The 15,645-nt window shown below is 37.4% G+C and overlaps 1 protein-coding gene across 29 annotated transcripts in view; it reads right to left on the bottom strand.

Annotated features, from left to right (window-relative positions):
• The window catches only part of LOC102071518 (poly(rC)-binding protein 3), a 502,832-nt gene that overhangs the window by 410,435 nt on the left and 76,752 nt on the right, over window positions 1-15,645 (bottom strand). For 21 of the 29 annotated variants that reach the window (XR_012581510.1, XR_012581512.1, XM_074546639.1 and 18 more), the window contains exon 2: window positions 4,784-4,923. The exons of the other annotated variants lie outside the window; for them this stretch is intronic. The gene's annotated coding sequence lies outside the window, so the exon portion shown is untranslated. The remainder of the gene's footprint in view (window positions 1-4,783; window positions 4,924-15,645) is intronic. 29 annotated transcript variants of the gene reach the window in all.

Here is a 15,645-nt window from a genome sequence, read left to right as displayed (position 1 = left end):
TGCAGCAATGAAACCAACCTGGGGCCTTGACTGCAGCAGCCAAAGTAAACCCAGCAGATGAAAGTTTGTCACTGCTTTGTTTGGTATTTGTTAGGTCACTCTTGGAATATTGTGTCCAGTTCTGGACTCCCACCTCAAAACAGACATTGAAGAACTGGAGATGGTTCAGTGAAGGGCCCCTCAGCTGATGCCCGTTGAAAGGTAAATGGAATTCAGTTTAATTAACTGGAAGGGAGGGGAGAGTCTAATCACATACTTTCAATATGTGATTATAATATTTAGAGAGGGAGATAGCTATGGAGAAAATAGAGATACTCTTTTCACAAGGACACAGCAAGAGGAAAAGAAGCAATGAACATCACTTGCTTCAAAAGGCAGTTTCATCAGACTACAGGAAAAAGTTCTTTGCTGTGAGAACAACCATACATTGGAACAGGTTGTCTAGAGAAGTTGTGGAACCTTCCTAAGTGGAAGTAATTCAAGACTTGTCTTGTTGGACCAGTGGATAACTTCATCCAAACCCCTGCTGTCAGCTATAGGTGGGCTTAGATGACCTCCAGAGGCTCCTTCCAATCTAGAATTTTCCCTGCTGCTAGATGGGAGGGCAGCAAGCGCAATGAAATTTCTGAAGCAGCTTCCACAGCAGGCAAGAAGTAGCAGACCAGCACTTTTTAACAATGAAAAGACAGAAGACAGAAAGAGGGGAGACTGAGGTTTACAGGATCATGAAAGACCCAGAGAAGATAAGTAGGGAACAGAAACTCAGCCTTTTCACAGTACAGGAAGGAGGGGATATAAAATGAAATTTTCAAAGGGAAGGCTTGAAAGACACCAAAGTACTTTTACCCACAAAACATAACTGACCTGTGAAACACACTGATTTATATTTTTTGAGTATCAAAAGAATAAAGGGAATCAAAAAGACATGCTAAAACTAGTCCATCAAGGGCTGTTAATAGGAAAGCTGCAGAATCAAACACTGGACAGGATGTCACCAAGTGCAGAAGTGACCAAACACAGAGATTATACGACAAGGCTCATGGGATGAAATCAGGCCTTTTCTGAAAGGATTTTACATATTTGGAAAACAGAAGTAAATTGGAAAAATTATTCTCATTTTACATTAAAAAAAATTAATTCTGATGTCTTCACTGCCATGTCTGAATCAGGACACGTTTTGGTGCTATTGTTTTTGTTGCTTGTTTTTTTCTCTGTGGTTTTTTTTTTGTTTGTTTGTTTGTTTTTGGCTTTTTTTTTCTCTTTCCTTTCTTTTAGTAGTATTTTTTTATAAGATTTCCACTAAAAAGCTTAATTCTTTTCCTGAGGACAAAATTAAATCCCACAAAATAAATGAAATTTCTAAGCTCTTGGACAGCTGACTACATGACAACCACCATTTGCCCTATTTTTCCTTTTTTAACTGATGCTCGAAGCACTGAGATGGAAGAAGGATCATGCATATGATTACAGCAACAGTGGGAATTCTCCTGGCTTTACAAATGAGAACCATGGCTTACCACAGGGAAGCCACAGAATGCCTTAAGGCCCTGACAGTAGCAGCCTGTCTAAACCTGCTGTGCAGCAGGATTTGTTTCTTAAAATCCACAATTTACATCTTTTTGCTAGAAGGGAGCTTGCGCATTTTCCTATTAAAAATAATAATAATAAAAAAAAAGTAGTAAAAGTGTAGATTTTGTCAGTAACCTTTGCTAAGTGTTTATTTCTTTCTTCTAACTGAAAGGCTCCAAGGGAAACCTGACTCGTTTAAAAGTGAAAGATGAGCTCGCATGCATTTTGTTGGTAGCAAACAGATCAGAACATGACGCTGCAATGCTGCCCCATCACAGCAGAGCTCTGGTTGGTTCCTTTTCCCTGTCACACAAACTCACAGGTAGCTAAGGGTAGCTAAGTTGCTCAGCCACAGCAAGAAGGGTGCAGAACAGGACAGCCATAACACATATCACCATTGGGATCAAAGTAACAATGTCACCTGGCTTAATTTCAGCAACAGTTTCCTATTCTAAATGTTTCTATGAACTAATGCAGGGAAGAAGTACTGATATCAAAATATCATTAGGTTTTTACATATTGCTAACATTGGAGGTCCAGATTTCACTGTTTTGGTTTATTTTTCCTGCAGTGAAGTATCAAAATCAAATGGCAGTATTTTAGGATGATACACGACTTTCTTTTAAGGCTGTGCATTACAATCATTCTGTCAAAATATTGATAAGAAATTCAAATATCCAGATTTGAGTCATCACAGCACATGGCTCAAACACTTGCTTCCCAAAATAAATAGCAAAGAATTAAACTTCTTTCAGGTTTGGTTTTTGAAAGTCCTTAAAAAATCAGAGGTCAATCAACGTGCCTGTTCATATATAAAGGTCTCATTTATCAGATCCATTGTGAAGTATCATTTCATTCTCCTGTGATCAAGTGATGATTCTTGAAAAAACTCAATTCTGTTAATATAAAATCTCTGTATATTCAATGAAAAAGAAACAGATTTTTTTTTTTGCAGATGGTTGTAAGCAATTGTCTAAAAGAGCTGAAATTTGCTTTTATTACAAACTACTTAATTAATTTCCTATTGTAGTCATTTGCAAACTGTAATTTATCAGTTTGTTTTCATTTGTGACAGTCAATTGTGAACTTCAGCAAAGATATTCTTTGGGTTGCCTTGGTTTCATCATAGAAGGGATACATTTCTGTTTTCTGGTATGTTTGAATAGGGCAAGGAACTGGAACAAGAATATCCAGCAGATTATCTGGACTTTAAATACAAAGAAAAAAAAAAGAAAAAGAGAGCCATCCAACCATGCAACTCCACACACTTGAATAACAATGTTAATCTGGTGAGATAATGTAGAAGCAGCAAATATCGAGTTATGCAGATGATCATGAATGATTGGTGTGTTGGACAATGGATTTTTCAAGATTTTTTTAAAACCTAGGACAGAAAACCTTAGAATCAATAGAATAATTAATGTTAATTGAATGCACTGCTTTAAGATGTTCTTCAGTTGTAAAAAAATGACATTATGAGTCAGTGATAGAATAAATAAATATACTATATCCTATATTCTACATAAATATAGGAGAGATAAATATACTCTTTAGATAAATGAAGAGAACAACTCACTTAATCTGAAATTAGGATCCATTTAAATTGAACACAAATTATTCTTTAAATCATTTTTTTCAGAAAAAATAAACCAGATTGGCATTATTCTAATACAGTTTCAAATGCCTTTACCCCCATTTTGTTGTTATTTGGCATATATTTGACAAAGTGGAGAAGGTTTGTTGATCTATTTCATCGAGATGATGAGCTATTATAAGCAGATAATCAATGAGCTTCAGATATGGTTGTCAGCTTCTTAAACACAAACAGAATATCAAACTTTGGAGAAGAACAGAATTGATGTTATTATACTGTGATCCTAAGTCAAGTTTTTTTTTCCAGTCACTATGAATATAAAAAACACAAAATAAAATTACAGAGTGCTCTACAGCTGCTGCACTTAAAATACTCCCAGGTGCATTTTTTTTGTCAAATGGCTTTTAAAATCCATCTACGTTGCAGTAATGGAAGCACACAGCAATTAATCACAAGCTAATTTTTTAAATGGAAGGCCTAGAGGATAAAATACCGACTTTTCCACTAACATCAACCCTGTGTACATATTAGCAACCGGCATCCATAAAATTCAAAAACTACAAAATTCTACATTATCTCATCATTTCTTCTCAAGCTGGAAATCTGTGCCTAACACAAGGACTTATGAGTCAGCAGTTCATTTGCATGTTGCCCCAGAAGACAAAAAAAAATTGTTATTTTTGTTTGGATTTAGAATTGTTTGTAAGGAGACTAAAAAGGGAAAATTATAATCAGGCTTGATTACCCTAAAACAACGGGTTCATTCAGATCATACACAATCAGTTTATCAGACCTGAAACGCTAGCATATGAAAATGTATGCATGGTTAATGTGCACTATTTCTAGCTATTTTACTTTTGTATTTCAACTAGGACACCATATTGTGACTGTTGAAAGATTTCTGTATTCAAAATTGCATTATCAAAGTGATAAAATTCTGATCAGTGCAAGTTAAATGCCTTAGTACATAGATTAGTTTGGTTCCTTTATCCAGCACAACTTTAGGAGCTAATCTCTTTTCAGGACAGATCCTACCTGCATGCATACAGAAATCTACAGCATCTAAAATTCTACCTCGTCCTGGCCTGTTTACAACTCAGTATTCTGACATTTCTCATGGGATTTCATGTTTTCAAACATGATAAGGTCAATCCCCTCACTCCATCCATAAATCAGAGGAACATATGAAGTAAAGAATCTGAGTGGGAGCAATCTTACTTCCTGCCTCCTGAGCTGGTTCTTTGCAGTTTCTAGCACAATTCAATCCAGTCTTGCTGCACAGCAAGAAATGACCGTATGAAATAATGTGGTGGCACACTGTCTGGGAGTGCAACGTTTGGAAGAGAAAATAGTGCAGTTCCCCAGATCTCCCAGCTATTTGTTGTTTGGCTGTGCTTTTTCTTCAGCACTTCCCTTCTCTAGCAACCTGAGGCTGGAGCAAGACAACAGGCTAACCTGGCCATGGCTATCAGAAATCATGCCTGGACTCAGACGACTGTCTGATATATAAGGAAATTGTTCTGATCAGATTTTCCTGCCTGACTGACCTTGGTTTTTTTTGAGATCACAAAATTTTGCTCTATTTCAGTTACAAATACCTTTTTGGTTACCAATACTTACAGCAGATCACTCAATGCTCTGGAGTGTAAACTCTTGCTTTTTCTCTCCTCAAATCATATCATGCCATGCTCTCTTAGCCAACAAATTTGCTTCAAATTCAGTTCTACCCTTCTTCCGTGGGCTGAGATTACTTCCTTCTCCTACAACAGAGGGAAACACCAGGGAATTGTTAATTTCGTTCCTTTTTGGACAAAGGGACAGAAAGGAGAGCAGGATACAGGCTTGCCTTTGGTCCCAGAACGTGGGATATCACAGCAGGGCAGTGTTAGGTTAAATGCAGCTTCTCTTTCATTCTCCCTAAATACATTTTTCTGCACAATGGGAGAAGAATACCTATAATGTGATTTAGATAGATTATTCTAAATACTGCACTGTAACTCAATCTTGCAGTCATTCTGAGCCCTTCTTCCCAGACAAGAGGTGATCCTCAGAAGCGTTTGGGATTTACATGCTAAAGTCAGTGACCTCCTGCTTGTCAGCAAATAAACCAGGTCCCACTTCTTCACTTTCAGATTCTTTTCTGAAGAAGAAGCTGGCAAACAAGCTGGCAAACAAGTTCTCTTCTATGTCTGTTGATAATATGCCAGCAATATCTAAAATTATTTTAATTCTAGGTTAGGGAGCCACTGCACTTGCATTTTAGGAAGAAAAATATATTTTAATGCAACCCAACCTGCAGAAAATTGTTTACTTGAGTAATTTTAATAAAAACATAATTTATCTTGTCCCAAGCACCTTGCACTCTCCTAAGAGGTTCTCTTCTATAATAATGAGGAAGAGGAAAAGAGATATTTTTCTTCCTTTGAAGTAGATTTACTTTTCCACAGAGAAACAAGCAACATAACAAACAAACGAACCTGCTTCTAAAAAGGTTACTGGCTGCATCACCTTCCTTTGTCATATAATTAGTGAAAGCAAGAGCAAGTGTGAGAGATAAAGAGTAAGCCCTGAGAGATAAATTTATCTTTCAAGAAACAAAAAATGGACTATATGAAGCTACAAGCAATGGTGAAACATGAAAGTTGACTGCAAAAATCTGACTGCCCAGCAGACATGCAAGCAAAAGTGTGAACTATGATAAAGGTGAAATTGTCCACTTTTCAACATTACGTGGCCACTGGTCAAACCCTTTCTGTTGCTTCCCATTGAAGTTGATGATATGGATCAAATAAGAAGTTGAGTTAGGTCATAAATATTCAATTTCAAAACAGAAGAAAGGCAACAACACCTATTACCTCTATTTCAAAAGTCAATAACCATAATTTGACCTACAAGAAAGTTCAGGATTATGCTTCTAAGATTTGATATAAATGTCCTGAAACTGCCTCAAATTGCAAGTGAATTGTTACAGAGATAAAACCTCACTGAGATTTCAAGATGGAAGTATGGCAAGAAAAGGTGTCAGAATTGAACCCCTCACAGTCATGTTTAATAGGATATGATGAAGTCAGTGTTTATATCAATAACTGCAACCAACTTATAACAAAGTCAATATAGAGGATAATACTTAATCATTTTCCAATGGCAGTAACACAGAAAAAAGTTTTGCTTGAGTAAATATCATCCCTGATTTTGCCTTCAATATACTACTGCACTTTCAGGCTTCCTATTTAACAGGATCTGGGGGTTTTTTAGTGGTGACATAAAAAACATTGGAATTTTGTGCCATTTAAGAATCTAATTTCAATTTGGATTTTATTTCCTGCTAATAAATCCAGAATAACACTTTTATGTTGTTTGACAAAACTATAAAACTGCCCACATATATATCAACTGCGCCTCATTAAGACGTGCTCTCACATCAGCATTCCTCTCCCGCCACAGAACAGATGTAATGTCATTTTACACTGTCTAAGTTAGCAACATCAGTAAGGCTGAATTACAAAAACCAAACATTTGTTGGCAGACAACATAAACAATTTGTCTAAACTGTTTTCCCACCGATACACTTCTAATTCTTTTCTCCAAAATCCCTCACACTTAATCTGTGATTTATTCTCCAGACTATGGCTTCGAAATCAATGTATTATTCCATTCTGGGAACAGGAGGAGGTGAAACATTGTTTATGGAGTTTCATTTAAATTTAACATTTTAGGGAATTTAGGTCTCAGTGCTGCTTCCACTGAAGTCATTGGGAGTTTCAACACTGATACTAGTAGGAAAAAAACCCCTACAGGATTGAGATGGGACAGGTTTAGTTTTCCAGAATTATATCCTTTAGTTCTGATGAATACAGGTAGAAAGTGATCAGCTCATCAGAACACTTCCATTGCAGCAACATACAGGGATATTTACGTACTAAACCCAGAGATGGTCATGAACAGGAAAAGATAAAGTATTTATTTATATAAATATTTCTGTGCACTCCTTCTTCCACCAGATTTGTTTAAGGGACAGAATGACAAAATGTTGCTTGGTGTTGTACTCTGTTTTAGAAATTTATATACTTGAATATATTGGAATTACTGTGAAACTGATATTACAGTTTCCAAAGCATTCTGGAGAGGAGCAAGTGCCACGAAGGCTTTGCCTTGGACTGGCAGCCAGTTATGTTGGAGAAAGAATTACTAGAGAGGCAGAATTTCATGTAGGAACTCCACCAAGACCTCATCTGAGCACAAACTGACATTTTTACCCAAAAGTAGTTGCCCACTCAACATCAAGTTTAAAATAAAGATTCCTCTTTTGGCTTTTCCAGGCCTTAGATGATTTTCATATCCAGTACAAAAGCAGTCAAAAGTCACCACACAATCTGATAGTGTTTGGTATTAGTCTCCCCAGGCCCTTTTCTTAAATTAATTCTCACCTGTATATGCATTAAAAGAGATTTTTTTATATTGTCCCCAGATTCACGATAACTATGCAAATATGCCACCTTATTGCAATGTTTTTGTTTAGGCTTCTGATTGCAATCAATTGTTTATGTTTTTCATTGTCTGTTGAAGCAGCACGTACTCGACCTAACAAATGTTTCTATCCAGTAACAGGCAACAATCCACTACAGGCAGATTTAATTTTGGCTGTCAGAAGCAATATCGCACCAAATTAAAACACTCCCCATGCAATTTTTAAGCATGATAAAAAATGCTATTCACTGGGTTTTTTCTTTTCACATGTACATAACTTTTAAGTTCCAAACTTAGCAGGGGTGCAGATTGTGACCAGGGATGTTCATACATTAATTTGGAAACAGTTGTAGATCTCAGCTCCAGAAAACAGAAGAAAAAAAATCTGGCCTTCTTCCTCAATGAAACAGGAAGGCTCTTTCAGTATTTCCAGAAGGGAGCAGTGACTGGGACCATAAGCACCTCCATCTAGGTAACACACAGACAGGTTTTCATATCCTTGTGCCAGGCTTCTTCTTTGGCCCATAAGTCAAATTTGATCTGTGGGAAAATGGCCCCTGATTAAGATCACTGCTTATACAAAGATGAACTTGGAAGAACCTATGGAGATACTCATCACAAAATCACAGAATAGTTTGGGTTGGAAGAAACCTTGAAGATCCTCTTGTTCCAACCCCACTGTCATGGGAAGGGACACCTTCTGCTAGACCACGTTACTTAAAATCCCATCTGACCTGGCCTTGAACACACAAACATTTCAAGGATTGGTCCCTGGCCTAAATAGAGCATATATTCTTTCCCATCTGCCTGTCCCTCAGAAACAGTCCTGCACTCTGTATTTCTCTTCTCACAAATCAGCCTGCCTGTTTCAGCTCTGTTCTCCAATTGCTTTGCTACTTAAGTGATGCCACTGTAAACTCTAGCACGAACACCAGGAGTGTTGCTTACTCCCTCTGTCTGCTCCTATTTATGTCACCTCTGAATTGGACCAGTTGTATCTGTTAAGCTCTAAATGCTATTTTGGGAACATCCCCTACTTTGCTCAGTTCAAGAAGCCAACTGTAAAGTATCCACTGTAGAGAATGCTTCATTCACCTTTCAAGCAGAATTTTCCCACCACGCCTCCACTAACACATTCTGCAGTTCCCTACAATACATGATTTCTGACAGAATCAGTTCTTACCTTTAAAGGCAACTAAGTGAAGAAAGGTCTAAGAGGCAGAGAAACAAAGCAGTTTTACTATATCATCCATGATGATTACAGTGTGTAATAAAATATTGAGGATTTCTGCAGGTGTCTGACCTAACCACCATGGGAAAGGTACGGACAAATCCTGCTAATCTAGTCCAGCTTCACATAGTTCTCTTCTGTATGACTCTGAGTCTATAGTGTTGCAGAACTACAGGAGTAATTAATGAATCATCTACTGTAAGACTTAGTGCACCATTCCTTTTTCCTCTGCTGTTATTACCTCCTATGCTGAGCAGCACAGGGAATATTTTCTTTCTGGAGCATTATTTTTAATGAGTGTCATGTTTGTGGCTTAACAGCATGTTTTGGCTAGTTGATTCAAGAGGAAAAGAAAATCAGTTTATTGTGCTTCATTACTCTTCAACCATGGCATGCCACATCTATGAAAACTAATAAGGAACTAACTCCCAAGGTCTACTCCTCAATTGATAATTGATTATCATTATTATGATAGATGGCTCCATTTTGTTTTCATTTAGACAGCTATTGTGTTTATACAAGTTTGTCTGTATGTGTGTATGTTTTTCTGTATGTGTGTCTGCATATGTGTATGCGTTTATATATAACAATAAATACTGTTCCTAACACTTATGTTGTTAGCCTAGGTTATCAACATGCTTTTTTAATAAGGCAATATTTCATAAGTTCAAAGCAATGACAATTCTTAAAATAGAAGTCACAGTGGAGGCATTTTTCTAGCTCTGTCAGTCTTGTCACTTGTGTAAAGGGGCAATATCATGTTTAGTATGTCACTTGGAGGAAGGAGTTACTATTCATTAGTAAGTATTTGATAAAAAAGTCAGAATTTTAAAAAAATAATAATTGTACGTATTTTAAGTCTCCTGAAGCCAAAAATATATTCATTAGAACACCACGAAGGTATTCCATGTGAACAATTACATGTAGTGAGCATTTCATATGGCCAAACCCAAGGAGAAATAGTTGATGCTGCTGTCAACAAAGGTTTTTGAGGCTACTGTTTATCCAGTGGAGGAACTAACTTTCACCAGAAACTGCTAGATAATTTTTACTAATTTATGGTTACCAAAACCATAGCAATTATGGAACCTAGTCACTGGCTTTACTTCCCCTGAAGGGACAGAATGACAATTGGGTTCATTGCACACGGTTTTGAGTGCTTTGATGTGAAGAGGTAAAGCTTATATTCTTTGTTAACCAATTCCCGGAAAAAACGGCATCCAGCATTTAATGGTCAGAACTGGCATAAAATGCAGCTGTTTCTTTCATAAAACGGTGAGATAGCACATATCAGGTTCTTTGATCCTGTGGCTCCCTGAGGTCACCTACCCAATCATTAAAAACCTTTTTTGGATACCTTAGATTCCCCTTGAAGATCTCTTGTGGAAGCTGTAGTGAAATCTGATCTTGGCTAGTTAGTAGATGGATCAGAGACCAAGGTCACGTTTAATGTTTGAAGGCCAAGACACAGATGGGTAATAAGACATAACATGTAATGAGATGGACCCAGTAGGGCAATTAGGAGTTGACTGTAGACACATACCTCCTCCAGGTTCCCAGGAGTGCTTCTATAGAGGCTTGAAAAGCAGCAGAGACAGAGAAATGGATGCAAAAAAAAATGAAAAGAATCACGTGGAAGGTTTTCAAAGACCTAGAGGAAACTCAGGAGCCTATTCATTGGATACATCATCTCAGTGAAAATCAGAGACGTCTAATTCATCCTTCTGTCTTTGAAAACCTTCCACAGTAAGCCAAAAAACCCCCAACCTGAAAGTCCAGAAGACATACTACTTGAATGAAAAAAAATTCTCCTTACAAGAAAGAAAATAATTCTCTGGACTTTCTCAGTACATAATTTTCTACGGGAAATATCTTTGATTTACAACAATGAGAATAATGTCTAGCCTTCTGGTCTCGTGGAAAAAAAAGTGGCCTATGACCAAGACCTGAAAACTGTGAGGATAAATGCCTGTAGTCACACTAGCTAGAGAACAGACTGCTATAGCTGGGCCACTTCAAAAGGCAGGTTTTAAGTGGCATCTAAAGATTTATGGAAAAGCACTGCATTATTCTGGTTTAGCAAAGAACCTGCCTTTCAAAGATTTTAGTGTTTCTCTTCTGGTGCATAACTAAACTGCTCCCTTCAAGAAGTGATATACTGACTTTAGACAGAAATACAATCTTAGAAAATAATGATTTATAAGAAATACCATGTATCAAGCTTATATTGACAGCATCAATAGCCAAGTCACATTGGTAAAGAAGTCTGCTATAGAGCAGTTCAACACAGAATTGCTACTTCCACATAAATTTCTTAGTCTGACACAGCAGCTAAACCAGCAAAGACTTTGGTTTGAAAGACACCATGAAGACCAATGATAAAATGAATGTTCTGCATGAGTAACTCTACCCTCAAAATCCTGGGAATTGTGAAATTTCAAAGGCAGTTTTCATTATATTATCTTCCCCTTCCATCTCAAGAGAGTCATTTATTTGAGAAGCACAGTAGTATACAGGTAAGATTTTCTGAACAAATGCATCCCATTTCAGAAAATTTGACTTTGAAAGAAGATGAACTGGATCAAGACTTTTGCTTAGGCTTTAAGTGTCTGTAATTGTTAGCAGGAGATCAGCTCCAAAGTTCATAAATGAATTTTACAGAAGCCAAAGAAAGGAAGAAAAAAAAAAAGAAAATGGGAAAAGTATGCTTATGAGGTACTCCTCTGCTTTCTGGAATTAATTTGTTAATGTAAAAATATAGTTGATGCATTAGATGCTAGAATAATGTATAATAAGTGGAAGAGATTCTGCACATATATTTATCCACAGTATCCTTTCAGTTAAGTAAATACTAATACAAACACCATAAGCATATGTTACAGATGGAAATATATAGAGAAGCCCTTTGAGAATATTTTTTATCAGAGAGATTCAACAAGGTGCAGGAACTCAACATTATCTTTTCTTTGACATGTGATGGAAAAAAAAACCTGGCCATTTACTAAACGGAACTGAAAATTTTTATACTCCAGAATTTGATACCTCCAAAAGATTCTCCTGAAAACTATGCTAAGGCACATAGAAAGTAAGGTGATTTATGACAGCCTGCATGGTTTTCTAAGGGCAAGTCAAGTCTGACAAAGTCGGTAACCTTCCCTGATGGGAATAAAGTATTGGTGGATGAGGGAAGAGCTACTGACATCATCTACCAGGAATTGTGCAAAGCATATCAGTATTCCACATGACATCCTGTTCTAAACTGGAAAGACAGGGATTTGACAAACAGGCTATTCAGTGATAAGGAATTGGCTTACAACAAACAACAAACTCAAAGACTTGCTCCTTGTTGTCATCTTATTGCAGGGGTTCCATACTGTTGTCTCCTATCACAAAAGTTTCATATATTGATGTTTTCTTGTGAGCATCTCCTCAGAGCACTGACTCTATCACCTTCACAAAGCAGCCAACTAACTCCAATTCCCTTCTCACCCAGCCACCCCACTCTTTTATAGCATCTTCTTCTCACTGGTCACAGCTGTGGCCTGTTAAAGTCAGGCCTGTTCCTAATCTTTGATCATTGGTCCAGCTGCAACTCCTTAGGGGTAAGATTACTTTCTACACTAGCTGTATTTTCTTATATTCTGTCCCCCTACATCTGTTAATATCTCCATGTCCAAGTGGAATCCACTGATGAGTGGTATCCTCAGGGATAGGCATCACGACCATCATTGTTCAACATCTTTTAATGAACAACTTGACTGCTGGCAGCAGGGACAGTGGTATTGAGTGCATCCTCAGCAAGTCTGCCAGTGTCACCAAGCAGCTGACACACTGATGGGAAGGGGTGGCAGCCAGAGGGGCCTGGACAGGCTTGGGAAGCAATGCTTTACAAACCTTATGAAGTTCAAAGGAGCCAAGTGCAAAAAGTCTCATTAACATATCACATGATTCTGGGAGAAAGGGAGAGAGGTGTTTGCACTGTGAGCAATGCTTCAAAGCTAAGACAATAGAAGTTCCTAGCTCTGTGCGAATTGTGAAGGAATTTGTTAGCTGGCAGACACTTGAGTCACAAGAGCTTTTCCTAGCTAAACCCTGGGGGCTTTCTAAAGCTTAAATTGCTCCCTAGTTTTGAATGGAGCAAGTGAATCCACTTTGTGCCACCTGACACTTCAGTAGCTAGAGATAAGCTTTCACAACTCAGAGATTTTAAACAATTATTTAGGTGTTCTTCTTGCTTTCTACCCAAAGTGACTATAGACAGTGGTATATCATTGTTGAGGGCCAAAGACTGTCCAAGAATAGACAAGAATATAGGAGACAGATTAGGTGTACTGTACTATAAGAGAAAGGATGGTCCTTTCCCTCTCATTTGCATTCCAGGGCAAAAAATTCTATTAACTTGCTAATGGTAAATTGGACATCTCTCCTCTGTGCAATTTAACATGGTTATTTTATAAAATGAAACTTTAGATCTCACTCTGAAGAAAAAAACATCCTTTAGTTGACAGTCCCATGTGTATCAAATTAAGTGTTTTTCTAAGTAATGAACTTCTCAGGTGATAAACACTGAATAGTGAAGTCTGTAACAGATGCTATGTAACAGAACAAAGGTACAAATCACTTAGCCATACAAAGAGACAAAAAAGAGGAAGTGAATATTGATCAAGCATTCCTAGCACTGCTCTTAAACAAAGCAAAATTGATTTGGCTCCCTTTTACAATGGTCTCACAGGAAAGAAGCTACTGAATTTGAGTTGTCATCTACCCTGGAGGAACACAACAAAAGTCATCCTAGCTCATAAGCGCCGTTCTTGAACTATTCATTTTCTGCATTTGCCCTTCCAGACATCCAGTTCTACTCAATAGAAATGCACACTGTATTTTCAGACTCTCCCCAACCCAATCCCACTGGATTAGAGCATCTGTGGATGGACATTTCTCTGTTTTGGCTCATGTTTCTGAATAAAATGTAATCTGCTTGTGTTCTCCCAAGTAGACTCAATGCCCAAAGAGAACAGTTACCAATGGTTACCCTGGCAGGATTTGAGAGAGGTCTTTTGCCACCTTACCTTATCATAACACTTCACAACAAGGTCCAAAGGATGTAAAAAGCCTTCCTGACCAATCTGGAGGGCTCTGAGCTGCTAGTGAACAACCACAGAGCTCTGGACCTTTTTTTCAGATGTGTTCTGTTAATATCTGGGTATTCCTTTCAAAGTGGGGCACAATGCTTGGCACAGATCTATACTCCAATTATTCAGGAAGATTAAAGAATATATTTATATTTATATTCTTTATATTTAAGGCACTTATAAACAAATAAATATTGGGTCCTCACAGTTTCTATCTTGGCCCAAAGGCTAGCTAACTTACAATCACTGAGCAGCATCTGAAGTCAGGGACACTATTTATAAGGGAATGTTTTTCAGCCAAAGTTTTTCAAATGTAGCCCTTGGGGTTTAGCTATTGTATAGACATTCCTCACCTCAGAGGCTTACTCCTAGAAGGAAGAAGTGGTTTCAATTTCTGAAGCAAAACTGTAATGCCGTTCAATACAGGCTATTCAGATCTGATCATAAAACATCTGATCAGATGTTCACAGATGTGCAGTGGACACAAAAATAGTACATTACCCAAAACTGGGGCCTTTACAGTCTTTTATCTCCTAAAGCAACCATTTTGGTGTGAGATTAATGCTGCTTACATACACACAAATGGGGAAAAAAATTAAAAGATCAAGAAGTTCTCTTTCTCTGAATGCAGCAGGAAGACATAAAGAAAAACAAACAGTTGTCTTTGGTTTGATCAGGTTTTCTGTTACAACAAGCTCTGTGTCTGAGAAGTCTTCCTCCTTCCTGCTTCTGAGAGTCAAGTCACAGATTCTCAGACCATTTTTTTCCATAACCTGCAACTGGTATTTCTGCTACCAAGCATGGACCACAGTCTGGGTAGTTTCTCTCTAACTACCCATTCATTCTGCCCAGAATGTCAGGTCAAGCCTTCCACAAGCATTGTTTAGCTGCATGAGGGGCTGTTTATTCTTGCTTCCACTGAAAAATATTGCTTTGTACACCTACAGGCTAGTGCATAGGTGCACAATTGCACTGGAATCCCAGAATGCCTGCCTAATGGCTGGCAATGAATTCCCTCTGAGTTTAATCTCTATTTGTCTACATCTTCTTGAATCACCCAAAAGCTCTATTTTTCATGTCACACACAACACATCTGGTCCCCTGCAAAATTCTATGTATGTTTTTGTTACCAATTTCCACTTTGACATGTTCATATATGAACACAAAGAATAAAATAAAATTATTGAACAAACTATTTTAAATTGAATTACATTTTCTTATTTGCTGCAAGAACAATATAGTCTATATATCTATCATAGAAAATATTTGTGGATCCTGCTAAAGAAGTTAAAAACTCCAGAAAATGTTAAAAACCCATGAAAAATTCTCAAACATCACAATGTCCATAGGAATTGTGGGATATGGAAAACTTTTTGCCATCAAAGAATTCCTTATAGTGCACATATCATATGAATTGTTTATTCACATAGTGAAAGAAATATGATATGTGAAAACCCAATGTAAATACTAAGGGGGGAAACTCAAACCTCCACACAGACACAAAACCCCTCTCTTATTCTAAATCCCATTTTATTTTCAAAGAAATATTTAGAGCTATTATGTGTACCAACCAGGAGCAAAACCCCAGCTTCACAACAACAGGAAATGTAGAAAATGTGAAAGAAAACAATGATCTGTACTTTTATTATACT

This window comes from Zonotrichia albicollis, chromosome 1 (genome assembly GCF_047830755.1).
Source record: "Zonotrichia albicollis isolate bZonAlb1 chromosome 1, bZonAlb1.hap1, whole genome shotgun sequence".
NCBI lineage: Eukaryota > Metazoa > Chordata > Aves > Passeriformes > Passerellidae > Zonotrichia > Zonotrichia albicollis.
This window is presented reverse-complemented; position numbering and strand designations above follow the sequence as displayed.